Source organism: Canis lupus, chromosome 28 (assembly GCF_011100685.1).
Source record: "Canis lupus familiaris isolate Mischka breed German Shepherd chromosome 28, alternate assembly UU_Cfam_GSD_1.0, whole genome shotgun sequence".
Taxonomy (NCBI): Eukaryota; Metazoa; Chordata; class Mammalia; order Carnivora; family Canidae; genus Canis; species Canis lupus.
Genome location: NC_049249.1, coordinates 753,606 through 760,535, shown reverse-complemented (window position 1 = coordinate 760,535; position 6,930 = coordinate 753,606). Strand labels below are relative to the sequence as shown.

Sequence of the window (6,930 nt, the reverse complement as noted above, 5' to 3'; positions counted from 1 at the left end):
GATTTTAAGTTCAAATCTTGGTTGAATCACTTGCTGTATGAGGATGAAGGACCTTACTTTTCCCAGCCTCCATTTCCTTATCTATAAAATGGGAATAATGAAAGTGATCTCATTGTGGGGATTATATAAGATTGCAAATACCAGGGCCCTGCCCAGTGTCTGGTTTATTTTACGTATTAAATTCATTCTTCTTACCCTCTCTACTTTCTTTCTCCCTGGAATTATTTGGGACAAGTGGCTTTTCACTTTTCTGACTTCCCATCTTTCTTGAACTGTGTTTCTCGCAAAAGTCTCTGGTCCTGGAACAGGAAGTACCTCTGAAGGTTACTGCCCAGAAGAAACACAAAGTCAGCCACAAATTTAAGCCACATGCACAACTTAAAATTGTTTTGGTAGCCACATTTGAAAAGTAAATATAAAGAGCCGAAATTAATCAAGCCATTTATTCAAATATATTTTTAAAGTCTATTTTATTTAACCCAGTATATCCAAAATATTATCATTTCAATACACAATCAATATTTTTAGGTATTAATTAGATATTTCATATTTCTTTTTCTTGTTGTTTGTAACATCTTTGATACCTGATGCGCATTTTTACATGTATAGCACCTCTCAATTTACACTGGCCACATTTCAGGTGTGGTTCAAGGCTTCTCTGTTGGATAACAAAGGTCTAGACTTTGAGACTTAAGCTTCTAAGAGGTGTGCAGACGCTTCAAATGGGGCCATCAGCCAAGGGCTTAGGAGTGTTGCTTGGAAACATCATTTCAGGTGCAAAGCACACGTGAATTTTGATGGTTTGCATAACAAATGGAAATAACAAATGCAAATCCCCACTTGTAAATACATAAATAAATGTAAATAAATGCATTTTAAAAAGCTCTAGAGTGTGGCTCAGGAACTTTGAGTGGCTCATCTTCTTTCTTTCCCTCCCACACAAGATATCTACCCCCAAACCCCCAGGTGACCAAGCTGCCTTACTTTTCTACTATGAAGGTCACGTGGGGACAGGAGGTACAGAGACTTCATTTCTACACTTGTTGTCTGATATACATCTCCATCTTTCTCTGTTCAAACCTATATTCTGGAGTAACCACCACTTTGCAATATGTTCCTTCTGCCCTTGACCTAGCTCAAAGTATGACAGTTCTATTCTCCCTGTTGCTCTGGAGTCATCTTCAATTTTCATCTCCCACACATGACACATAAAACATCATCAAATCTCACACTCAGAAAGTACCTAGAATCTAACCACCCTAAGCACTTCTCATTATCTCTGCTATCACTTTGGGGTGAACCACTAATACCTAAATTAGTACAACAGCCTTTTAACTGATAGTCTTGCTTCTTCCTTTGCTACCCATAGAACCGCTGAAATTATTCTTCTTTAAAATGCAACATAGGGAGGCCTGGGTGGCACACTGGTTGGGCATTTGCTTTCATGCCCAGGGTGTGATCCTGGAGTCCTGGGATCCAGTCCCACATCAGGGCTTCCTGCAGGGACCCTGCTTCTCCCTCTGCCTGTGTCCCTGCCTCTCTCTATGTGTCTCTCATGAGTAAATAAATAAAATCTTTAATAAAAAAATGCAGGCATATATCAGCAAGTCAAAAACAGGTATTTTCAGTGACAATTAAAAAGATGTAAAAATAAACACCACTTAGGAATGACTCTAGACAAAATGTTAACTATTTTATAAAGAAAATTATAAAATTTTGTGTAAATATTTTAAACAACATCTAAATAAATGAGGATACAAACCATGTTCATGAATTAGAGGAGTCATTTTCATAAACATATTATTATATCTCTCCAAATTGTATTTTCAATCAAACTTGAATATAGCTTTTTTGTAGAATCTAATAAAACTGTTCCTAAAATCCATACGAAAGAAGAGTGTACCAAGAATGTCGAGATAGAATGGAAGAAGAAAAAAAATAGAGACTCTTTTCAGAGATCAAAATTTGTTATAAGCCTAGAATTAATCATATAATAGAGTACTGGCAAAGGGATAAACAAATGAACAGAATAAAGAGCCCAGAAACATGACAACTTGTCTTAAACAGAGCTGGTGTAGATCAGTGGCTGAAGAATGGCCTTTTTAATTAATAGACTTAAGATTCTTGGCGATCCATATGGAAAGACAAAATTAAATGAAATGTTACCCTTTATCTCACACCACAGAGAGAAATCATTTTTAGATGCACCAAAATACTTAAATGTGAAAGGCAAAATTGCAAAAGAAAATAATAATGTAAAAGAATAATTTTATGACTTCATAATGGAGGAGAATTTCTTAGATAACACACATATATCCTAAAAGAACATAAAGTTAAATGGAGCTCATTTGAGATTAAGAACTTTGATCATTAACAGAATTTGCAAATAATGTAAGGAGACCAGGAACAAACAAGAGAAAAGTATAAGATACATATATGACAAAGGATTAATATCCAAATATGTATTAAATTATAGAAAATTAGCAGGGTAAAAAAGACAGACGACCCCAACGAGAAATGGACAAAATATTTGAATAAGAAAAGAAATCCAGAATGGCCAATAAGCATATAAAGAAATGCCCAACCTTAGTCATTCAGGAAATGCAAATTAAAAACCTAGGTAGATTTTCACTTTCACTAGATTGGAAAAATTTAAAACCCCAGGACTGTCCAATGATGGTGAAAGACGTGGAGCAACAGAAATTTATACGTATTGCTGATGGCTGGGCAACATTTTGCAATTGGTTGAGAAAGCAATTAGATATCATCCAGTAAGGGTGAAGATTTGTGAACTCTCTGATCTATCAATTCCACTGTCCAGGTTTATACCTTAGGGACTTCTTGCACACATACCTCGGGATACATGCACAAAGGGAGTCCTAGCAGTACTTACAAGCACCGGAGCACCTAACAGTTTATAATAGAAAAACAAACACCCCCCAAAAAAATCCCAAGTGCCCATCAGTATTAACTTGGGGAACTATATTGAGATATATTCATATATCACAGAATACTATACAGCAAGCAGTAAACATGGATGAATGAGAGGTATGTGAAACAAACAGTATGAAGGAATTCCAGAAACATCATTTGGAGCAAATGAAGCAAATCTTTAAAGAATATTTAATTCTTATTTACAAAGTCCAAGAACATGCAAAACTTAATAACTCGAATCTAGATATGATATGAGGTAAAGATAAAATATGAGGTAGAGATCTAAAGATATGAGGTAAAACTAGAAGAAAAGCCACGGAACAATAAGTCCCAAATTCTGGACAGCCATGTTCTCTGACAAGAGAGGGAGAGGCCAAGCCTATGAAGGACCTCAAAGATGCTGATGATTTGAAAAAAAAACTCTTAGGTGATATTTCTTATACCTTATACACTGTTTCTGAATTTTCTTTTCTACCTACTCCCTAAGTCTGGGGGAGTACAGCCCAGGCCCTCACACTGAACAGGATAGCCCTCTCTCAGTTGATGGCGTGGCATCCTTCTCTGGAGGGGACACCCGGCCTGCCCCTTACTGCTCTCTGCCCCCCTACCCTCGGCCTCCACCAGCCCTCATGCGCTTTGCCTTGACATTCTCCATTCCCTCCTCGAGAATGCTTCTCACAAACCACGGGGCTCAGACTCTCCCTTCCTTCAGCTCTTCACCCAGAAGGCGAACACATTCCCAGACTCCCGAGCCCCTACTCCTAACCCCCTGTTCTTCACCCCACTTCAGCCTACTGCACCAGGTACCACTGGCCCTCTTCACTGGCCCTGATGCCTGGCAGGAAGTGGCTCTCCGTATGTATTTCTTGAAGAATTAAATGGACGATTTTGCAGAAAATCAGGTCAACAACGAAATGTCCTTGAAAAGAGTAATACCTAAAATCCCGAATCATTGGACTAGCTCCTCACCACTTCAGAGAAGCTGGGACTAAGGATTGATTTGGTGTTCTTTAAGGTAGGATTTCAGGAGAGAAAAGCAAATTCTCTGTGATCCATGTGGTCCTGCTTATTCAGAAAATGTTGGCATTTCTAACATGGGATGTGGTCATTCATATGAGGAAAAGGAGGCCCAGAGGTATCTACTTCTCAGACCCCCAGGGAGGGACCCCCAGACCAGGACAAAGCTAGCTCTCTTGGTGACCGGGCTGAAGCAGTCCACACACTGCTCAGCACCTTTCAGAGGCCTGTGTGGGGCTGGGCAAAAGAGGCTCACAGTCGGCCTCCACCTCCATCCCTGGGTATTAGCCCACACAGGCTCACGTCTAGCCTCTCCCAGGTGTAGCAAGCAGGTCACCTTCCTTTGCAGAACTGTGAGAAAGGGCTTGACCTGAGGTAGGGAGATGAGGAATTGAGCTGGAGCCCAGCCCAACTCGGCAAACTCCGATGGTGACAGACACCTCAGCAGATCCAGGCATTCGAGTGGCCTTGAACACCTACACCTCCCACCAGGCACACACTTCCTGCTCATCAGCTCACCTCCTCTCCCACATCCACAAACCCAGATCAGGCACTGGTGGTCCCATGTGCTCCCATGCTCAGCTTTCCAGGAGGTGGCCAGTAGGCCCCACTCTGACAGACAGGACCTCCATGCCCACCTATGGCCTGGTGTGGCCTGGCCAAGAACAAGGTGACATACCCAGTGGTGTGGTGTTCAGGGCCTGCAGACGTCAGGTGGCATGGGTGCCGCCATACCCAGCCATTGCCCCTCAGGCCTGGGGGAAGAGGACTCAGCCAGCATTGTTAGTCTCCAGCAACGTTTCACTATGAATCACTTGAGCTGTGTTTCTGCGCATTTCCTGGAGAAAGCAGAAGTGGAGAGTCAGCTTGCTTCTGCCTTTTACCCAGACATCAACAGAACTGCCTGAGTTCTGGTGATTGACTTGGGCCCTGAAGAAAGGCCACTTAGGGCAGTATGCTCAGTGGTCAAGCAGTGCTAGCTGGGGCCAAGGACAAAGAGGAAAAGCTAGTGAATAGTGGACACAGAATTTAGCCCTGTGCTATCCAGTTGGACTTCTGCTTTTTCCTAGGTCCTACCTATCTTCTCTGAGCCTCTGGTAAAATACAGATAACAGCAGTGTTTAAGTGAATTTAGTTAGAGATGTGTTGAAAGTCCATCCGTGGACACTGCATGGGTTCACGAGCCTCCTCTCTCTCTCAGGCCCAAAGAGAGCTTCTCTTGGATTCCTTCCTCCTCCATCCTCAGACCTAAGTTATTCCAAGAGAGTCCTCCAAGGTTAGATGGCCAGCTGTGGGTAACATTGAAGTCATGATTAAATAATAAGATAAAGTTCTCTGAAGAAACATCATAATCCTCTTTCCTTCAGGTATATTGGGCTGAATAATTTCCTATACCTATCCATAATGTCATCCATGTAGCATCAGCCAGCATGTCCATGCAAACACAATATCTCCCTGTGCCACACGAGCAAGAGCAGTGGTTAGTGTGAATGCCTGATCCTTAAAAGCTAGCTAATCACCTGTTCCTAGTTCACAATCAACTGATCATTTATAAGTAACTATAAATGAGGAGAAACATCCTTCATTATGGGAGGCAAAAAGGCTCTGAGATGGGTACAAAAATGAAAACACAGTTGTAATGAAACTCAACTCTTGCCAGGGCAAACTTTCCAGTAGACAGCAGCCAAAATGGGAGACTCTCCAGCTTAGGAGCTAGGCCACATGCTCCTGACCCCAGGCCCATTCCTCAGTAGGAGGCAGAAGTACCAGCATTCTTACTTAAGCTTTCATTTCTCGTCCACTGTCCATGGATACAAAGGAAGCTACCCTGGAAGCTGGAAGCCTGGAAGCACAGGAGAGCACCTAGGGTCACCCTAAGACATGCAAGAGTGTATATAACAGCACAAGAATCACCTTGTCAGGCCGGAATGAGTTCCAATTTTTTTAAAGAAACAAAATCTCTGGTTATACTATTTCCAAGATCCAGGATACCATATAGTGTGCACCACTGTGGGAAAAGAAATGTTAATTTTCTTGGCAGCTGGGACAAGACTCTTCTCCCAGGGAGACCTGCTTTTCTTGACTGAGGAGGATAGGTAATTAGAGGCTGGGCTCCTGGGTTGAAAATCTCAGTTGATATTTTCACTCCTGTACTAAGAAAGTTACATCTTTACATCATTTCTTATTTGTGGGCCAGAACTATCATTTTGCCATAAGGAACAAATCAAGTAATACTTGCAAGTGGATTTTTAAACACTAGAAAGAGCTATACAAGTACTGGCTGTTATTATTCAGAAACTTGCCTGTACTCAGACACTGAAGCAGCCAGAGAACTATGAACTGCTCACGTAGGTATGTATTTTTGTTGAAGAGAAATCTGAGATTCTGTGATTTTTTTTAATGTCCAAAAATAGCAATTATACTTCTGCTTCCATTTATGACAATGTAACTGTTACAGAACATATCCTCCCACTGAAAGTAACTCTAAGTAAATAAGACAACTGTTCCCCTGCAATGAATAGCATGCAGCAGAAGACTACAGTCCTTGAGATAAGAATAACACAATGAATGGGTGGTGCCCTGGCTTTCTTCTCATGACTACTTCCTGACAAGGTGCAGGCAAGTGGAGGCCCAGGGGCAATAACCTCCCGGAACTAAAAATATGTAAGATGGAATGGGCTGGAATGTTCAGGGCAGAGTCCTGGGAAGAATGTGTTTTGTAGGAACTCATCCTGTCTGTCCTTGGCCAGGGGTTACCTGTGCATGCACAGGGTAAGACTCCGACAGACCTAGAGCACCTGTCCCACGGCTGAGAACTGAATGGAAGTAACAGACACTGGGCAGTGTGAGGAAGCCTAGAGTTACAACCCATTCAGATTGGAAAGACCTCACCAAGCATGTTGAGAATTCATCTTACACTCCAGAAAGCCCACACAGAGGATTAAGAATTGCACCCTAGAATAGCACCCATGAACTAGG

General features: G+C 41.9%; 1 protein-coding gene across 7 annotated transcripts in view; it reads right to left on the bottom strand.

Moving 5' to 3' along the window:
• The window catches only part of WDFY4 (WDFY family member 4), a 286,497-nt gene extending 281,661 nt beyond the window's left edge, over positions 1-4,836 (bottom strand). For 2 of the 7 annotated variants that reach the window (XR_005380346.1, XR_005380347.1), the window contains exon 1: positions 4,631-4,833. The gene's annotated coding sequence lies outside the window, so the exon portion shown is untranslated. Of the gene's footprint in view, positions 1-4,630 lie in introns of all 7 variants that reach the window. The other 5 variants (XM_038578028.1, XM_038578027.1, XR_005380348.1 and 2 more) reach the window with 4 other exon arrangements.
• Positions 4,837-6,930: the final 2,094 nt, after the last annotated feature.